A 22,103-nucleotide genomic window follows, 5' to 3' on the forward strand; every position below is an offset into this window, starting at 1 on the left:
TGGAAGGTTGTGGCTGCAGTGAGCCATGATCACGTCACTGCACTCCAGCCAGGGCAACAGATACTTTTAAAAGGATCTTCTCTGTTAAAAATAATCAAATAAACAGGTGGCCATGAGGCTGAGGTGGCGGCAGTACACTCAATTCCTCCTTAAATAAACCAAAATTTGACTCAGTGTAAATAATAAAAGGAAACTTAAGCTTAACCAATCAGAAACCACCAACTAACATCTAACTAGAGACTTCCCACTGTAATGTTCCAAATGAGGCCACTGCTCCACTTTACCCAATCAAGTATTTTATTTTTCTTCCACGTTCACCATATAAATTTCTTCCCCCACCCTCCCTAAGCCTCTCTGTTGGACCCCTGAGCTGCTTGCAGTCTGGAGCTGCCTAGTTTATACATTTCTGATGCTCAAATATATTTTCTAATGTTTCAAAATGGCTCTGGTATAGGAGGTTGTTGGTGGAGTGACTCGAGAGTGTACAGGAATTGAGGGCATATGAGATCTCTGGACTCTGCATTCCATTTTACTGTACACTCAAAACTACTCTAAAATAATAATATATCTTTAAAAATCTATAACTATCATGTAGCCCTTTTCAAGTCTCCAACTGGTTGGAGCCAGTTCGATTAAAGCTCAGAAAAAACTGGTTAATAAGCTAGTTCTGACCCAACTGGCAAGAAGAGGCAGGAAAGACCCAGGCCAGGGGAGTATATTGCACATGCATGCACCAGGAAACTGAAGGAAGCTTGGAGGCCCTTTAGCCTGGTCCTGAGCCTGCTGAAACTGCAGTTACAGGCACAGATGCCTGGGGCACCAATCTGAATCTGCCAACATCCCAGGCCACATGAAGACAAATGCGCAGAGTCTCCTCTGCGATCAGTAGCTAAGGATGTTAGGCCATGATTGGACTAGGATGGGAGATGAACTGAGAACTGTAGATTCTGTAGGCTTTTGTTGTCTCTTCCCACCCCGAAGCAACAAGTGATGAACACACACACACACACACACACACACACACACACACACCCCATAGTGACTAACAGGATCTCCCTCCAGGGAATTTGCAGAGAGGGGAGCAGAAAACATCCCAGGAGCCTTTCACAGCTACTTCCTTGAGCCCCCTTTCAGACAGTGCCGTCTAGACCTGTCTCAGCCCAAGCATCACCACACTGATATACAGAAGCTGGCATCCTTACCTGAAATTCAACATCAAGAAATGATCTCTTCTACTCAACACTGATAGAAATATCTCTAAGCAACGTCCTCATTGGCAGGGGTGGAGTGGGGGAGTTTCTTAAAAAGTGAGGCCTCTGCCTACCACCTAGAGAACCTGGGAATTTCCATCTGTGCCACAAAGTCCAAATCACTGGCCACTGCCCCAGTGTATGGCAGATTAGAACATCTCTCCATTAGATCTGGGTTTCTATTCCATTGAGTGAAACGGCTTTTCTATTACAGGAACAGAATTAGGGATCAAAAGGGTCTTACAACTGAACTCCAGTGTACAGTCTGCACAGACAGTAGGCTTGTGCAAATATGACACAGCGAGGTCCCAGGACCCTTAAGCCAGCTCAATGTACTGAGTTTCAGGAAACAGTGAGATACATTCAGCAAAACAGTGGGCTTCACACTGAAAGAAGTCAATCCAAGTAAACACACATCACACGCACACACGCACACATATACACACACACACACACACCTGCAGACACTCTAGTGGCCAATAGGTCCTCTCACCAAAAACCTGCCATCAGGAGAGCAGAAAGCCTCCCAGGGGTCCACCACTGCCCTTTTTGGAGCCCCTTATCAGCCAGCCAGCCCCAGGACAGCACTGCCTGATCCTGGTCCAGCCCAAATCGCCATCACCCTGTGTTGTGGGAGCTGGCCACTTCACCAGAACCTCTGTGTCAGAAAAATTTCTCTTCCTTTTATGTCCGGAATTGGTGGGTTCTTGGTCTCACTGACTTCAAGAATGAAGCCACGGACCCTCGCGGTGAGTGTTACAGCTCTTAGGGTGGTGCGTCTGGAGTTGTTCGTTCCTTCTGATGTTCGGATGTGTTTGGAGTTTCTTCCTTCTGGTGGGTTCATGGTCCGGCTGGCTCAGGAGTGAAGCTGCAGACCTTCGTGGTGAGTGTTACAGCTCTTAAAGCAGCACGTCTGGAGTTGTTCGTTCCTCCCAGTGGGCTCGTGGTCTCGCTGGCTTCAGGAGTGAAGCTGCAGACCTTCGCAGTGAGTGTTACAGCTCATAAATGCAGTGTGGACCCAAAGAGTGAGCACTAGCAAGATTTATTACAAAGAGTGAAAGAACAAAGCTTCCACAGTGTGGAAGGGGACCCGAGCAGGTTGCCACTGCTGGCTCGGGCAGCCTGCTTTTATTCTTTTATCTGGCCCCACCCATGTCCTGCTGATTGGTAGAGCCCAGTGGTCTCTTTTGACAGGGCGCTGACTGGTGTGTTTACAATCCTTGAGCTAGATACAGAGTGCTGATTGGTGAATTTACAATCCTTGAGCTAGACATAAAGGTTTTCCAAGGCCCCACCAGAGTAGTAGCTAGATAGAGTGTCGACTGGTACACTCACAAACCCTGAGCTAGACACAGGGTGCTGATTGGTGTGTTTACAAACCTTGAGCTAGATACAGAGTGCCAATTGGTGTATTTACAATCCTTGAGCTAGACATAAAGGTTTTCCAAGGCCCCACCAGAGTAGCTAGATACAGAGTGTCGACTGGTGCATTCACAGACCCCAAGCTAGACACAGGGTGCTGATTGGTGTATTTACAATCCCTGAGCTAGACATAAAGGTTCTCCACATCTCCACCAGACTCAGGAGCCCAACTGGCTTCACCCAGTGGATCCTGCACCGGGGCTGCAGGTGGAGCTGCCTGCCAGTCCCACGCCGTGTGCCTGCACCCCCAGCCCTTGGGTGGTCGATGGGACTGGGCGCCGTGGAGCAGGGGGCAGTGCTCATCGGGGAGGCTGGGGCTGCACAGGAGCCCACAGAGGCGGGGGAAGGCTCAGCCATGGGGGGCTGCAGTCCCGAGGCCTGCCCTGCGGGAAGGCAGCTAAGGCCTGGTGAGAAATTGAGCGCAGTGCCAGTGGGCTGGCACTGCTGGGGGACCCAGTACACCCTCCACAGCTGCTGGCCTGGGTGCTAAGCCCCTCACTGCCTGGGGCTGGCAGGGCCGGCCGGCTGCTCCGAGTGAGGGGCCCGCCAAGCCCACGCCCACCCGGAACTCCAGCTGGCTCGCAAGCGCCACTTGCAGCCCCGGTTCCCGCTCGCGCCTCTCCCTCCGCACCTCCCTGCAAGCTGAGGGAGCCGGCTCCCACCTTGGCCAGCCCAGAAAGGGGCTCCCACAGTGCAGCGGTGGGCTGAAGGGCTCCTCAAATGCCACCAAAGTGGGAGCCCAGGCAGAGGAGGCGCCGAGAGCAAGCGAGGGCTGTGAGGACTGCCAGCACACTGTCACCTCTCACTTTTACAATGATGAGGGGGAACCTTCAGACAGTGTCTGATTAGGGTGGGTGGAGGGGGGGTTTCCAAGAAAGTCAGGCAGGGCAGGGCTGAAGCCCTCTGGGTTACCTGAGTGCTTTTGATATGAAGGCAGGTAAGACTGGACAGGTGGGGGTGTTAGTGAGGGGATGGTCTAGGGTGTGCTGAAGAACTCCACTTGGGCTCTGCACACCAGGGAAAATGACCATAAAACATCCCATCATCACTGCTCAGAGAAGGCTAGATCTGCTGTGAGCTAGAAAGCCATGTGGGGGCAGCTGATGAGTCATCAAATGGGAGAAATCTGAGAGCCATGTGTTCCACAGGCCTCTGGTCCTTGTTCAGGCAGCAGGGCACTGTGAGATGTGGCTCTTGGCCCCTTCCAGCCACCACCTTGATTGCATGCTGCAGGGAAAGAGACTGAAGCCCAAGAATGGGGTCTTGCTCACCATGGGATGATGGCTCAGTGCAGAGCTGAGCTATGCATGGCTCAAGAGGCAGAAGGTGGGGATGACCCAGGCTGAGCTGGGGGATCCAACTGAACATGCACTTACTAAGAAGCTGTGGGCTAAGATGCCTTGGGACCCCAGTCTGGGTCTAGAACTGTAGCAAAACAGGCTACTGGTAAAAGTTCTTGGGAAGCCAACTCACTTTTGCTGTCATCCGTGGGCAAACATACCAAGCCCCACCACTTCCCACTCCCTCTGAAAGCCACCTGCCCCTCTGATTGACCACACCACAATGGTGTCACTCTGTAAGGCACAGGTAGACAAGGCATCCAGCCATGCACACTCCAGGGCCTACACATGTCCAGAATACACTGGTTCTTGTTGAGACTCCACTCTTCCAACTCAGACAAAAGCTCCCCAATCTCCTCAGCCACTCCCAACAACCAGAGGCCTGAAAACTTTCATGCATGCCGCTACGGTCTAAAGCACTCGTGGCAGTTTTGATTTTCATTTTCCTGATAATCAGTGATGTTGAGCACCTTTCCATATGCCTTTTCACCAACTGGATGTCTTCTTTGGCTAAATGTCTCTTCAAATCCATTGCCCATTTACAAATCTGCTTTTTTCTGGGCTTCTTGATGTTTTTCTCTTTTTTTTCCTATTTATTTATACAAGTTCCTTAGGTATTTTGGATACTTTTTTAAATGATTTTCAATTCCAGTGCCCAGTTATAAATCTGTCTTTTTTTTTTTTTTTTTTTTTTTTGAGATGGAGTTTTGCTGTTGTTGCCCAGGCTGGAGTGCAATGGTGCGATCTTGGCTCACATCAACCTCCACCTCCCAGAGTTAAGCAATTCTCCTGCCTCAGCCTCCTGAGTAGCTGGGATTACAGGCATGTGCCACCATGCCCAGCTAATTTTTGTATTTTTAGTAGAGACGGGGTTTTTCCATGTGGGTCAGGCTGGTCTCAAACTCCCGGTCTCAGGTGATCCATCCACCTCAGCCTCCCAAAGTGCTGGGATTACAGACGTGAGCCACTGTGCCCGGCCAATTATCCCTTTTTGTGTTTTTTTTGGGGGTGGGGGGAAGAACAGAGTCTCGCTCTGTCACCCAGGCTGGAGTGCACTGGTGTGATCTCGGCTCACTGCAGCCTCTGCCTCCCAGGTTCCAGCGATTCTCCTGACTCAGTCTCCCAGGTAGCTAAGATGATGGGCGTGCAACACATGCCCAGCTAATTTTTGTATTTTTAGTAGAGACAGGGTTTCACCATGTTAGCCAGGCTAGTCTCAAACTCCTGACCTCAGGTGATCCGCCCACCTCGGTCTCCCAAATTGTTGGGATTACAGGCGGGAGCCACCACTCCCAGCCCCATTTTGTGTTTTAACATCAGTCAACACTCCTATTTTAAAATAATAACAATGAATGGCGGTACCTTAGAACAAGGGAATTATACATCTTTCTCTTGTCCTAGTGGAGACATTTTGTCTATAAAATGTTATTCACAGATGAATTCATGAGAACATTACTGTGAATTTTAAATCCATATACAAGTGTATGCTCATTCATGAATATTTCAATAAAATAAAACTAATAACAAAAAAGAATTCCAGACTTGAAGCAGTTTCAGGAAAAAGGAGTTGGCAGTATGAAGTAAAATAGCACAAAATGTTTTTTTTTTAAAAATGGGTATATTTGTGTCTACAACTTTTTTTTTAATTATAGCATTAGACAATGTGTAAATATATATATATATATAAAGCAATGGAAGTAGCATTGTTTCCATACTAGTCTAGAATATTAAAATATATGTAATATGTGATCAGCAAAATAATGGCCCCCCAAAGGTGTCCACAGATTCCTAGAGCCTTACATGAAAATGGTACATCATGCATGTGATTCAGGTAAAGACCCTGACATGAGGAGACTACCCTGGTGCTGTGGAATAAACGTTGTGTTCCGTCAATGTTCATGTGTTAAAATCCTAACCCTCAAGGTGATGGTATTAGGAGGTTAAGCCTTACGGGAGACTCTGCCCTCATGACTGGGGTTAGCATCCTTATTAAAGGCACAAGGGAGCTTGTTTGTTCCTCTCACCATGTGAAGACACAGCAAGAAGGAAACCTCTATGAGAAAGCAAGCCTTCACCAGACACCAAAACTGCTGCCACCTGGATCTTGCACTTCTCAGCCTCCAGAGCTGTGAGAAACAAAGTTCTGTTATTTATAAGCTACCCAGTCTAATGCATTTCCTTGTAGCAGCCTGTATGGATTAGGACAGTGGGCTCATGTGGATGATGACGGTGCCTCCATTCAGGACTAAGGAAGCACATGAGTCCTTAACAGTGGAAGAGAAGGGGGAAGGAAAGAGCCACAGAGACATGTGGCCATAGAAGAAGGGTCCATGAGACGCAAGGCTGCTAATGGTGAGAGTGGAGAAAAGCCCAAAGCCAAAAAATGCAGGCAGACTCCAGAATGTGGAAAAGGTGAGAAAAAAGATCCCCTAGAGCCTCTAGAGATGAAGGTAGCCTTTCCAACACCTAGATTTTAGCCCAGTGAGATCCACATCACACTCTGACATACAGGAGTGTAATAAATTTGTTTTACGCTCTGACATGGTGGTAGTTTGTTGTAGCAGCAATGGACTAGTAATATATAAATATATATATAAACACACACACACACACTACCCCCCCACCACACACACACACATAACTATATATATATATCCTGCCCTTCAAAATTGAAGCAGATAAACTATACATTAGCACTAACTTAGCTGGGTGTGGTGGCACATGCCTGTAGTCCCAGCTACTCAGGAGGCTGAGAGGGAGGATCACTTGAGCCCAGGAGTTTAAGATCAGCCTGGGCAAACACACTGAGGCCACATTTCAAAAACAAACAAACAAAAAACACAACAAATCTTTGATTAAGCTCATTTCCCAAATTTGAAGAGAAGACAATTATTAGATAAAGAGGAGAAAAGAGAAAGATAGAGCTGCTGACTTCTGTGGTGGAAGCACAGGCACAGGCCCAAACATACTCCTGTCCTCCTGGCTTTCCTGTCCCTTCTCATAAGGGACACAGGAACCTCTCAAACTGAACCATGGATCACAGACCCATACTCAGAACTCAATACAGTTTTGTTCTATGATTTTTTACCTGTGTCCTTGTTTCTGCCTCCCATTCCCAACTCCCTTACTCTAGTTAGAAAAAAATGGCTATTACCAAATATGAGTACATCCTCATGTACTAATGCCAACTGATCACCAGCTGGTTTTCTTCTTTTACAAAGTCATAAATCTTTAGGCTTTAACACATCTTCCAAGCAATAGAATGTTATTTTCCAGTTCATTAACACAAATTCTATATTTAAAATGAAGACTTCACAAGTTGATTTAAATAACATATTAACGAAAATAGACTGGCCATGGTTCAAACTGACATTTTAATTAAATGTGATGATAGGTTGAGTAACCTAGCAGTACTCTAAAATGACTTTTGGTTATGGCTTTTTCCATATTATGTTTAGGCTGAGGCATCCCTAAATGATTCAATCGTAATTCCCCTTCTTAAACATGAGATTTATCTTTACAAAATAATTTATTTTCTTAAAATTAAAAGCTAATTCTATAGTTCATGCATACATAATCTCAGTAGATATCAGCTGTATGTGTACACACATACATATAGGTATTTGTATATACACACATTACATAATTAAAAAAAACTTATTAGTAGGGTACCACCACGAAGACAAACAGACTTTGTGTAATGTGATGGAAACACAATTGCAGGACAAACAACAGGCTGCTGTGGGGGCTGTATTTACCCTTTCTGCTCCAAGACTTGGAAAAAAATTCGATAGTGGATATTTAATCCCCATAACAGAAAATTTAGGGTGCAGAAAACTTCCCACAATTTTTATAGACAATGGCAATAGAAAGGCATTCAATGCAGGGAATACACAATGTGACAGTATACAAAAATAAGGAGGTTGATGGTTTAGATTTAGAGACGAGAAAGAAATAGTAGATGATGTCATAATTCTCCTTTTATGGAGTTATGAAAATTCTTCATTTGATATATGGTCAGGTGCTTTCAAATGTCAATGAGAAAAATATTTAAAGGAAGAATCAAATCTAAGACGTAGAGAGATCTTTATAAAAGTGACCTTCAGGCCAGGCACAGTGGCTCACACCTGTAATCCCAGCATTTTGGGAGGCCCAGGTGGGCGGATCACGAGGTCAGGGGATCAAGACTATCCTGGCCCACATGGTGAAACCGCGTCTCTACTAAAATACAAAAAATTAGCCAGGAGTGGTGGTGCCTGCCTGTAGTCCCAGCTACTCGGGAGGCTGAGGCAGGAGAATCACTTGAACCCGGGAGGCAGAGGTTGCAGTGAGCTGAGATAGCACCACTGCACTCCAGTCTGGTGACAGAGCAAGACCCCATCTCAAAAAAAAAAAAAAAAAAAAAAAAAAAAAATTTAATTCTAATTAGGTATAATCATCAGCACATTCTTGAGCACAACTATGCACACAGGCACTTCCGCATTCACAAGTCATGCTGTGTGCACACACTGATGCCCCTAGATTCCTTTTTTGAAGACATGGTGTCTTGGTGTGTCACCCAGGCTGGAGAGCAGTGTTAGGATCATAGCTCACTGCAGCCTCAAACTCCTGGGTTCAAGTGATCCTCCTACCTCAGGCTCCTGAGTAGCCTGAACTACAGGAATGAGCCACCATGCCCAGCCAATGTTTTCATTTTTTTTGTAGAGATGAAATCTTGCTATGTTGCCCAGGCTGGTCTTGAACTCCTGGCCTCAAGGAATCCTCCTGCCTTGCCCTCCCAACATGCTGAGATTACAGGTGTGAACCATTGTGCCCAGCCACTGGATTCTTTATTAAGAAGAAAACTTGTTTGCTGACATGTAGGCAATGAATTGATGAATAGTAGTTCATAAATTACTAATTTACAAGTCAATATAAATGAGTTGAGTAAACACAAAGTAACAGCATAAATTAATAAACAGTTTACGACTTCAAGTTTCTTTTTTTCCTTTAAAATGTAGCTCTGACAGAGACTACTACTTGTCCATTCCATGGAAAAGTCAGAGATGGTTAAAATGTCAGAGGTACACTTATTAATACCTTGCTGCCTTTTGTGTAGCTTCCTCTCAGTACTTCACCAGTTGGGATTGACACACCTCTCCAGCTGGGTTCAGGAGCCAGACAGAAGCACACAGAATGGGGAATCTAAAGCCATCTCTGACACTAAAAGCAATGAAAACAAAAATTACCAAACATATTATCAAGAAATGAATAAGAGTTCGATATCAAATACAGTAAGAAGAGAAGAAAGCATTTAATCTGCCAGGCTTTCATTCTGACAAAATAATTTACAACACGCATGTCTCTATGTGACATGTGTGAATAGAAAAAGAAGAGGTGACAATAGAGTAAAGGATTCCTCTTCCAATTGTCTGTGATCTATCCAACCTTTGTTACAGGTCAGAGAGTTCTCCAATTTATAAATAAACAACAGAGATAATGTGGCAACCAGGACACAGAGACGTACTGAGAGTACCGCTCAGCTCTCTGTCTAGGCCTGATTCTGATGATCCCTGACAATGAGCGCTGTGAAACTTACAGCAGATCAATACACATACACACAGACACACAAAAGAGATACTTCATAGGCAAAAAGCACCAAAGATATAAAATAAAATGCCTGAAAGACCATAAAACGACTTCTGATGAAATGCTGTTTTCATTTTGCAGTAGTAAAATATTCACCACCAAACCTACAATTAGCTTAAAAATTACAGTAAGTACAGTACTTTTGGATCCCATCTTCAATTCACACCTTATCAACATGTAATAATCACACTGCATCTACAACAAAGCTGGATGGACTTTATATGCTGAATACAACTTGTACACTAAGAAGGAAATTTCTTGAAATACTGAGAATACAACATTTGTATGCCATGCTCTATTTCACAAGTTAAAGAAAATACAATCATTTCTATTTTTAAATGTATTGAAATAAAATACAGAAAAGAGTATTCTAATACCAGTTAACATTAAGAGAATATAGCTCTAAACCAAAGATCTTGGATCTTCTAGAAAGACAAAATCAACTGGTATAAATTTGGGTAAGAAAAAAAAATTAAGAGATCAAGAAAGGAGAGAAGACATTCGCACAGAATCATCTCCAAAAATGGCTTTCTGACGCATTCGACCAGTTTTCAAGTCCATTTGTTTTTCCTCCTTTGGCATCAACAGCCTATATTACCAAGGAAATGCAAAATAATTCAATTTGTACATTAATCAGCTAATCTAGAAGTGGCAATATAGTCAATGAAAATACAAAGAAACAGAAAATGTCAATGAATTGCTTAAGATGTTTAAGATGACGTAGTGTAGGGAAAAAATTATCTGATAAACACTGGAAGAGTTAACAAGCAAACTCAAGCATGGTTCCCTAACACCACATTTCAAAAGAACTTACAGAGAGAATAAAGGAATAACCGTTAAAAAAAATCGAATTTTAGAAAAAAATTGCTGAAAAGGGAAGTTAGTGTTTTGTAGATCTTCTGGAAAGCTGATTAATTTCTAAGCTAAAAACACATGATCCTTAAGAGAAATGGCTGAGTCCAGGCCCAAGGCCGGAAGAGGACAAAATGAGCCTGGATCCTTTTGTTCTGTCAGAAAGTAAGAAATGCTCAAAGACTAACAGAGACAGTTGAAAGGGCACAGGAGACAGGCTGAAGGCTCCCGCAGCCGAATCTGGGACAGCATAGGCATCAGAAAGAAAGATGACAGTGATGGAAAATAACCCATGGAATAAAATGCAAGTGCATTAGTCAGCAGTGATACCAAAATAAAGGAGAGAAGAGAAAGCTCTTTGTTAAAAATGCCAGGTAACAAACGTAGAAGGAATGACAGAGGAATAACATCCATTTTAAGTCACCAGTGCCATAACTGATAGAGAAGATCATCAGGGGGCTAAAATCACTAGATGAAAGAAAACTATACGAAGCTTTTTAACGTAGCACAATAGATAAAAGTATCAAAACATAAATTAGAAAAAACTAAAAATCATACCATAAGAGATGGATAAGTTAGAATACAGGAATAACAGGCCAGGCATAGTGGCTCACATATGTAATCCCAGGATTTTGGGAGGGCAAGTCGGGAGGATTGCTTGAGCCCAGGAGTTCAAGACCAGCCTAGGCAACATAGTGAGAACTCATCCCTAGAACAAAACAAAAAAAAATAGCTGGGAGTGGTAGTGCACTCCTGTAGTCCTAGCTATTTGTGGGGCTGAAGTGGGAGGATCACTTGAGCCTGGGAGTTCAAGGCTGCAGTGAGCCAAGATCACGCCACTGCACCCCAGCCTGGGAGACAAAGTGAGACCTTATCTCAAAACAAAAACAAAAACAAAGAAACCACAATAACAAAAAAAATTGGTAACAACAAAATCATGACTACATAAAGACTGTATAGAAAAAAATGCTCAGAATATAGAAATAAAATTATGTATCTTACCTGTAACTATATTAGAAGAGAGTATTCTTGTAGACAAGGATGACTAGAAGGATATGCAAAAATGAAAATAGCTAATAACACTCATTATGTCAGGCACTGTGGTAGGCAGTTTATGCACATTGTAACAAATTACATACTACGTTATCTCAAAATATTCAGATAAATTTTACTGGGAGTCATAAATCAATACAACAAAATCAATGTTTTGCAAACATCCACTAAGCATAAAGGTATACAAATTCCCAACCCAGGCTGAAAAATAATTCACTTAAGCCACACATCAGTGGAAACCTACCCATGGGAGATAATACAACATAATCTAAATAAAACTTTCAGAGACAAGGCATGTGGCTTCTGGATAGCCACAAACTCCCTGACTCTGCTCTAGTGTTTTGGCCACCAAAAGAAAGTCAAGTGGCATCAGGTCTCTTAAAAACCAAAAAAGCAACCTATGGAAGATGGCGTGGTATTTGAGGAATATTTGAGGTCTGTTGAAAAATGCATCCTGTATTTTTTTTTAAGATAAGACTCCCTCGTAATGTCAGGTAAGTGAAGAGCCCTCAGAGACACATGCACACACAAAGAAAAACAAAACAACATAGAATGAATCCCACCAAAATGTGTTATGATGGCAGAATCATGAGTGATATGATCTTCTGTAATATATCTTTTTATTAAAAATAGAAAAAAAGCAGACTTACCCTTGATTATCTACAGCCTCTGACCCAAGTGGTTTGGAATCGGAAAACAGCATCACTCGACTTGAAGCCATCTTGGCATCAATGGTGGAGTAGGTGGAGATGAGACTCTAGACCAGCTCATGGCTGGGCCCCACCTCGTCCTGTCAAGGCCACCAAGAAAGGGCACGTGAGGAAAGCACAAAGATCCTGGAGAGACACTGGTTTCACTCAGTTTCTCAAAATTATCTTAGACACATTTCCTGAGAACCTTTCTTAATGTCACAGAAACCAGAGAAGAAAATCCTTACAACAAAGCTTGAAATGGATCCCCATCTTCATTAAACTTTTCCAAAGCTCAGTGAGTATATAACCTGATAACCTAAACACCTAGCTAGAAAAACCTCAGTTCCAGTGCTACAACAATGCTAGCTTTTCTAACATTTTTAAATAACCCTGCTTTTAACCCAATCAAATTCAACTACAGAACTAAGAAATAAATATTGGAAATCCACTTTAAAATAAGGAGGAGACCACTGTGAATGAGAAAAAGAAAAAGACAAACGAGCGCTGGAAAGCACACTGATTTTGTAGAAACAGAAATAAGCCGTGCAGGTGCCACACTGGCAGCAGTGCCCATGCTGGGGCCACGAATCAAGGAGGCATGGAGGACAGGACTCTTCTGCTTGGTACAATGAAAAAAAGGTATTCTTTTTATTCTACATATTGACAATATGCATTTGGGCCTTTATTATAAGTACAAGAGAAAAATCTTCAATATATAAAAGCTGACTACATTACTTTTTTGGATTAAAAAATAGATTCGAAAAGAATAATGAGAGTTCAGGGCATTGACTCCTGCCTCACTGATGCCTGAAAACCGTGGCTGCCACCAAGGTCAACACAGACAGCGTCTTTGTCATACAGCACACCCCCACTCCAGAAAGAGGCGCATAAACCAGCTGCTCCTTATTTAAACAGCACTTCTTCTGTTGTTCAGGAAGAACACAAGGGTCTGGGAGGAAACTGACGTCACTCATGGCAAAATCTTCTACCCCTGGAAGACAGGACCCAAAAAGCCAGCTTCAACTGACAAGAAGTCAGTAACTATCTACTGTTGACTAGGGGGTTAAAAACGATCCACAGTCCAAGGGCTTAACCCATGACCCTAAAGAAGGGCATTGTGCCACACTGGAACAGTGGCCCTCTAGCTACAAGACAAGAGGTCAGAGAAGAGGGATTCGCTAACACCATTGCAGGCCTACACATAGCTGGCTTACTTTTAAAACCTCCAGCAAGGCCATCTTCCCTTGTTTGGTCATTTTTCAGCTTTCCTGAGAAATGAAGCCATCCCAAGAATCCTATGTATAATTCTAGTATGTTCTAAAACAAGAGAATACCTGGCATGTGAATTTGGCTTTTATTTTTCAAGTGCGCTCCTCTTAACCATAAAGTGACACCTGCCGGTCACATTTGATGCATGTTCAGATATCCTCCGGGTTTGTCAAATCTTCCATCCTAGAAAAATAAACTCAATCATACAGCAGAAATGAATGCCAAAAGTTCCTATACCTCCTTTCATGTGTCAATGACTCATCACACTCTTGTCCACTAAGCACATCATTTAGAAACTAGAAAATGCAGAAGTAAGGAAACACCGTTCACCATCCAGCAGAGGAAAAGGGGCAGGCACACAACTGTGTCTCTAGGCTGAAAGTGACATTCATTCTGTAAGACACCAGACAGGGAGATGACGTCCACCTGGGGTCAGGGATGAGTGAAGAACATATTCAGAAAATCCGTTTCTGGAAGAGGGTGAGCCTGTGCTCTGGGATTTTTACTGTGGCTTGGATTCTGGTAGGTGGAAAAAGGGTATTCCAGGCTGAGAAAACCACAGCACAAAGAAGGGCACAAAGGAAGGAAACTCAAGGCACACACGAAGGACTCAAGCACCCAAGCACGAAGGCAGCATCACTGAAAACTGAGGCTGAACGTAGGATGGGGCCACATCCTGTAGCCTTAAACGCTTCCAAGTCCTCCCATTTTCCTAAACATCTCATAATTTATTTACTCCCAAAGGCACAGCATCTTTGAGCAATGATATAAGTAGACATTTTCCATCAACTACACTTCTACCTGCACTATTCAAATAGGCACAAAATAAATCCTACCACTGTTCTTTTTCTAGCCTTTTTAGCTTTGAAATATATGGCCCAGGAAGAAAAAGTTTACAATCACTTTTTACCTGTCTGCCAGGATATAAGGGTGAGAAGTTTGCCATGTGAGAGGCCTAAACTTCATAGCTGTAATAAAATGGCCCAGATTGTGGATTTCTTGGTTTTGATATTCTCCATGCACCATTCCAGAAAGGTAGAACAGCTTCGCAACCTAAACATTAAAGGAATATTAAAAATTAAATTTCAATTAAATTCTCGTCAATACTGCAACAAAATAAAAGTTCTAAACAAGAAGCAATCCTAAGAAGGGAGACTTCCAGCAAAGCTACTGTCCTGAGGCTTCCAGAGCCTTGCTGGATTCCTTCAGGACTTATTAGAACCTCACAGAGGCAGACTGCTCTGCAGCTGAGCCAGGGCATCCGTCTAAGTATGGTGAGGAGAGGGAGGTGAGACATATCAGCACAGAAACGGTTCTGTGGCCGATGGACCAGAGCAGTATGGAAAGGAAGGGGCAGTGCCTGGTCCTGTACCTGGGAGAAACTTCTGATATACTCTATTAAGTCCTGACCCCAAAACACCCAGACACTGCCTGGTGCAGCAGGTACGGAGACAAATGAGATACACCAAGAGGCCCAGAATAACCACTCTCTTGAGGGAAACCTTCCAGAGACTGGGAACACATACACAAAGGGAATTCAGGAGGCAATTCCTAGAGAGACGTTTAGTAACATCTCTTCAGTCTTTTTGTTTGTTTGTTTGTTTGAGACTGTCTCACTCTGTCACCCAGGCTGGAGTACAGTGGTGCACTCTCAGCTCACTCCACCCTCTGCCTCCCAGCTTTGAGCAATTCTCAACGTCTCAGCCTCCCTAGTAGCTGGGATTACAGGTGCACACCACCACACCCGACTAATTTTTGCCTTTTTAGTAGAGACAGGGTTTGGCCATATTGCCCTGAGTGCGAAACTCCTGGCCTCAAGCGATCTGCCTGACTCTGCCTCCCAAAGTGCTGGGATCACAGGCATGAGCCACTGTGCCCAGCCTCTTCAGTCTACTTTAAAAGGATTATACTGTTAGTTTCTAACAATTATTTCTCTTCCTACCTGGTAAACTTCTGTGCAGAACCTGTGTTTTAATCGCTTCTTTGTCTTCTTCAGTTGCTTATTATGCTTGAAGGAGTCGAGGTGGGTGAGAACTCCCATAATTTTAGGAAAGCCATGTACTTCACAGATGTTTAGAAACTCAAACGTTTCCATTTCAAACCCAAAGCTGACATCTATAAGCATCAGTACCTACAAGCAGAACACATTATTTCTCAAAGAAACTACCAAAACAGACCACCTACACTAGGGGTTGGCAACTGGCCCACAGGCCAAATCCAGCCCATCACCTGTGTTTGTGACTAAAGTTTTATTGGAACATAGCCACATTAATTCATTTACGTATCGTCTATGGCTGCCTGTGCACTACAACTGCAGAGCTAAGTAGCTGCAGAAGATATGATCCACAAAGCCAAAAATATTCACCTGGCCCTTGACAGAAAAGTACCACTGCAGACTAAATCAAATGACTACACAGGCATCACCCAGACAGAGAAACCACCACTGTCTGACTTGCTCTAAAAGGCAACCATAAGACAATGCCCACTCGGATATAAACTTCCATTTTAAGAATTCTAATGCATGAGAAGTAACTCAGAAAAGGCTGGGTCTAACCTGGCCCTTACCTAAGAAATCTTTATTTAAAGAAATGAAGTTTTCTGTAACGTATTTTTAAGCCAAATAACAGGTCTCTGACGTCCAAAGAATGGGAACAAAGTGATAATCAATGAAATATATTAAATAGTTACAGAAAACCAACCTCTTTTTTCAATCTCCTCACAGAAAAAAAAAATCTGTTTTTTTGCTGGGAAGTATGCAATGGAAACCTCTATCTTGTATGTAAATTTGTATAACTCAATTGCTCAGAAATTTTTTTAAATAGCTACCCGTTTAGAATTAAGTAAAAAAAAAAAACAGTAAGATTATGATGAATGGTAGTCTATAAGAAAATATAAGCAGATAAGACCAATTTTTTTTTTTTTTTTGAGACGGAGTCTCGCTCTGTTGCCCAGGCTGGAGTACAGTGGCACAATCTCGGCTCAGTGCAAGCTCTGCCCCCCGGATTCATGCCATTCTTCTGCCTCAGCCTCCAGAGTAGCTGGGACTACTGGCGCCCACCACCACGCCCGGCTAGTTTTCTTCCATGTTTTTAGTAGAGACGGGGTTTCACAGTGTTCACCAGGATGGTCTCGATCTCCTGTGATCCGCCCGCCTCGGCCTCCGAAAGTGCTGGGATTACAGGCGTGAGCCACCGCACCTGGCCAAGATCAATTTTTAAAATTTAAGACACTTCAAAGATGCAAAATAATTTCAGAACTGATTCCTGGAAACTTGTAGTTTCAATATTAAAGATAGTCCTGTTTTTATCTTTCCATGGATAACTAAAACTAACAAAAAATGGAAACAGAAATGCCCATCTTTGATTAAACCAGGAAACATTCAAAACCCAAAACCACAGAATATATGAAGGTGGGCTTGTAGGAAAGCACAGCTGCCACTGCGGACCAAGGCGGCAAGCAGAGCTTTCCAGCAACACTGGACCAGCTCAAAGAACAGGTGGAATATCCTCACACCACATCTGATGCCACAGAGTGCCAAGGGGCAAGCAGCTGGTTGTAGGGTCAGGAAAAACAGGGAGCAAACAGTCCCTCAGCTGCCAATCTTTGTCATCTAAGCCAGTGTTACTCCCCTAATCCACACACGCATGTACACACCCAAATCCATGTATTGTGTGTGCCTCTGCCGTACTCAGGAGGCTTTGACAACCCAGAACAGAGCAATCAACATAAGCTAGGCTAAATAAATTATGGTGCATCTACAGAATGGAATATTATATTAAAAAGGAGGAGGCAGGGCTACAGTACTGATTATACACCTCCAAGATATATTACATGAGAAAAGCAAAGCCTAGAACAGTGTATAAAATAAGCTACTGTTTGTGTTTTTAAAGGGTGGCATGTGTGTTTATATGTATCTGGAAGGATACTGCTCTGCAGAGACCTGAGAGACCAGCGGTTACAGCAAGGAAAGAGAAAATGTGCGTTGTGTGTACCCTGCATTACAGTTAGAGTGCTTTACCAAATGTGCTAATTTTGAAACTCTTAAAAAGATTTACACAGGCATCTCTCAATGATGGTTAAGAGGCTGGGAAGGGGAGCAGGGAGGGAGGGACAAAGAGGGAAAGGTTAACAGGTACAAAAATACAGTTAGATAGAATAAATTCTAGTGTCCAATAGCACAATAGGGTAACTATAATTTATTATATAATTCAGAATAACCAAAAGAATGAAATTAAAATGTTCCTAACACAAATAAAATATAAATGTTTGAAGTGACAGATATCTGAATTACCCTGATTTGATCATTACACATTGTATGCTTCTATCAAAATACTACATGCACTCCATAAATATGTACAACTATTATGTATCCATAATAACTAAAAAAAAATGTAAAAGCATCTCTTAATATGTATGTCTTTAAAATTAGAAACTTGCTACATTTTAAATAAAAGAGAAACAAATGACTTCTATGAACTATTTGAATTATTTTAAGTATAAAAGATTCAGTAATCTTTACACAACTTTATATTGATTATACTTATTTTTACTAGTAGTAGCATTACATGATCAAAATTTGAATGTTATTTAGTTTTATGACATTACAATGGCACAACTTTAAAATCTGTATTACTTTTTCTTTCATATTTTAGGAGTCTTCCTGGGCCAAACTATAAAACTTGTAGCTCTAGAAAAAACTAAGTAAAAATGAAAAAACCAAGTTATCTGTCACCCCACACTTCCTAATCAATACGGCTTATTTTTTTGCTAATTTTTTCTTTTTTTTTTGAGATGGAATTTCGCTCTTGTTGCCCAGGATGGAGTGCAATGGCACAATCTTGGCTCACCACAACCTCTGCCTACCAGGTTGAAGTGATTCTCCTGCCTCAGCCTCCTAAGTAACTAGGATTATAGGGATGTACCACCTCACCTGGCTAATTTTGTATTTTTAGTAGAGATGGGGTTTCTGCATGTTGGTCGGGCTGGTCTCGAACTCCCGACCCCAGGTGATCCGCCCACTTCAGTCTCCCAAAGTGTTGAGATTACAGGCATGAGCCACTGTGTCTGGCTTTTTTTTTTTTTTTTTTGTATTTTGTTTTTGCTAATTTAAAAGATAGTTAATAGAATATCAGAAATAGTGAACGTTATCATTTCCATAAATGCAAGAGCGTGTACATTTTCCATACACTGAGTACTGCTACATTTTCTATTGATAAATTCTGACCACTTCTTCAGGCAATTCATGTACTTATTTTAGCATTATCATTAAGGATGAAGGTTCTAGAACCATCAGGAACAAGGGTCCCATCTTCACACAAGTTACTTAACTGCTGGGAGGCTCTATTTCATCTTATGTAAACTACAGATAATACCTACTCACCTCAAGGGTGTATCAAGGGTTTATGTAAGCTAAATTTGTAGAAAGCAGTTAGCACAGTGCCAGAAAGGGTCCAAGAAGAAATGGTACTTACTATGATATATTTATACGTATATATGTATGCATGTTAATGAGCTCTTATTAGCTGTGTTCATTAAAGGTTTTCTCCATCCTGTGATTTGCTTTTAGATTTTGGAATACATTTCATTGTGCACATTCCATTTGTATTATTAATATAACAACATTTATTACTATTATTATTGTCATCATCAATTCAGTCACATCTACTGTATCTCTGATGAAGACCATGATTTCTTTAATAATCATAAAACTCTATTCCCTTCATCACGGGGTAAATAACCTATCACAATGCTGTAAGTCTCCACCAGCAGCCCAGGCTGCCCCTGCTGACTTACCAGATCTGCTACTTTAGCCAGATAGATCATCATGTTAATGTCACATCCGCATTCAATAATGGTGAGTCTGCGCTTTTCACCTATAAGTGAAAAGATAAAAATTTTACTTTAAAAAGACCCTGAAAAAACTCTAAGCATCAACTCTAATTTTCATTTTTTAATTGCATCCAGTAAAACACCATATACATTTACGGAGTGTACCAGAAGTTCATTTTTATAGGCAAAAACTGGTAAAATAAAATAAATTCCATCCTGCTTTTCTTGCTGTGTTCTAAATTTAAATAATATCAAAAGTCTACCCAGATGAATACAAGTGCTCAAACAGGGAAAATTCTGACTGGACAGGCTCCATGATAACCATGATCCTGCTGTTCGGCTGCAGGTCAATGTCTTTGCCTCTATCAAAACTTCCCATGTTCCCACTATCGCTAAAAACATCCTCAAACATAATGCAACAGAATATTCATAACGATAATTATGTCTAAATTAAGGTAGTAAGAAAACGGTCAAGAAAATATGGGCTGGGCACAGTGGCTCACACCTGTAGTCCCAGCACCCTGGGAGGCCGTTAGGTGGATCCCTTGAGCTCAGGAGTTTTGAGACCAGCCTGGGCCACATGGGGAAATCCCATCTCTACAAAACCAAAAAAGAAAGAAAAAAAAAGAAAAATTAGCCATGGTGGCATACATTACTCAGGAGGCTAAGGTAGGAGGATTGCTTGAGCCTGAGAGGTTGAGGCTGCAGTGAGCAGTAATCACACCCCTGCTTTCCAGCCTGTGCCACAGAGTAAGACTCTGTCTCAACAAAAGGAAAAGAAAATATGGATGCTCCAAATATAAAGAAAAACCTCAATCCAACTATATTATTGCAATAGCAAGAGATTTCAGAGTGTACATTGCCATTCTACCACTGGAAGTTTGTTTCATCTTCCCTCAAACTTGGAAAGGTCGCCATCTCCCAAAGTAGACAAATTCTCCTAGGAAAAAGAGAAAACGCGCACTTCCACCAGCATGTGGCTTCACAAGGGCAAGCACGTGCACCTGGCACATAGGAGGTACGTGCTGTCTGTTAAATGATGTGTTCACAGTGACCAGGCCTGCTAGGCCCTTCCAAGGAACATGCTTGGCAAAGCCATAGAGCACTCAGGATAAGATATGTATCACATCCTTATCTCTGGGAACTTACCCTTTTCTGAAGTTAAAGCTAACTTAGTAAAAGTATAACAGAAGTAACATGATATGACAATATTTAACATGTTCCACTCAAGAAAACAACAAACATATGCATGTCCCTCAGATGACAACAGCCACGCCAACTCTGTGTCTGCAGTAGCATCTCCTACCTGACACGATTGTCACAGGGCCTCTGATCTCGGTCAACTTCTGCCAGGTGAAGTTCCGAATGAGGCATTATATCAAAGTGCTCTTTCCAACTTTGGAGGCCCCATCACCACTACCACTATTGGTGGGGGCTCTAGTGGAGTTCGTTCAACCACGGGAATATGATGCTTTTTTGGTCTTCAAATCCTGAGTTCTATTCATTAAAAAAAAAAAAAGGAAACACGCTTTCAAATAGAGTAAAAGGTATCAACCTTATAAGTAGACTTTTTTAGTATACTTACAGATGTGAGTACTTTAGTATATTTTATAGAGAGTACAACAGACAATATATAAATATAATTAACTTGTCAATTATTAACTTCTGGCCCCCATCCAAATAACTGCTGTTCAATAAAGATGTAACAAGATGACTTCAATAGTATAGAGAGTTGAAAATTAAACACTCCTTAAATCTGACTGTTTTATGGGTGATTTTAATAGTTTTTTAAAAACCAAAAGGTAAATACCGAGGCAGTGCATCATAATGGATAAGAGCAGAGGCTCTGGAGTTAAATTTGGCTCTCCTACTTACTGGTTATATGATTGGAGGGAACCTGTTTTCTTGACCTCAGTTTTCTTGTCCATAAAAAGAGGGCAAGAATGATTCCTACTCTGGTAAGGCTGCTGGAAGCATTTAGTTGAATAATGTTTAAAGTACACTGCTAAGAATATCATAAGGACTCACTAAATAAAGCTATGTTAGTATTAAATATTGTAATTTTTGTATTTTATATTACAACTTCATAAAACGTATCCAGAGGGAAGAAGCACACTTATCACCACAGAAACAGTTTAAAGTTTAGGAAGAAACAAATTCTATAAATTCTTGTATCTTGGGCAAGAAACACCAACCAGTGTGCAGATGCTGGAGGCAAGGCAGACTCTATGGTAAAGCTTCTCACGTTTTGGTAAAAGCCACACAGCATGCATCTCCATGTCCTTTGGAGCTGGACTAGACTTGTGAATCCAAATGTCACCTGTGAGAGGCTCCTACTATTTAAAAAGAATCAACGGAAGAAGCATCAGACTGTAGTTAAACATACCTGTGAAAGGATCGAGCCATCCACACAGCAGACTGAACTGCAAAAGCGTTGGGATTTCTCTTCTGGGCATCTTCTTCATCTCCTAGCTGAAGATCCTGCAGATGCCACCTCTTTTTCTTTTCATCTTTGGGTCCACTGTTTTTCTTTCTGTGTTTCTTCTGGTCCTTAGTCTCCATAGTTGGCTATTTACCAATAACGAGTAACTCTAACCTACAAGGAAGAAGGTTGGGGTAAGGAGATGGGAGAAGCATTTTACAATCCAGGCAATACCCAGGGAAAAACATTAAATTTCATTTATTTATGAAGAGATGATGATATATTTGCTCACTGAACAAGGGTAGAAACTGCTTAACCATTCCCAATTTCATTTCTCTCTGTTATG

General features: G+C 42.1%; 1 pseudogene; it reads right to left on the reverse strand.

The window, feature by feature from the left end:
- Positions 1-13,034: 13,034 nt before the first annotated feature.
- Positions 13,035-21,897, reverse strand: LOC115830449 (annotated as a pseudogene).
- Between the last annotated feature and the right edge of the window lie 206 nt (positions 21,898-22,103).

Source organism: Nomascus leucogenys, unplaced genomic scaffold (assembly GCF_006542625.1).
Source record: "Nomascus leucogenys isolate Asia unplaced genomic scaffold, Asia_NLE_v1 000886F_75118_qpd_obj, whole genome shotgun sequence".
Lineage (NCBI taxonomy): Eukaryota > Metazoa > Chordata > Mammalia > Primates > Hylobatidae > Nomascus > Nomascus leucogenys.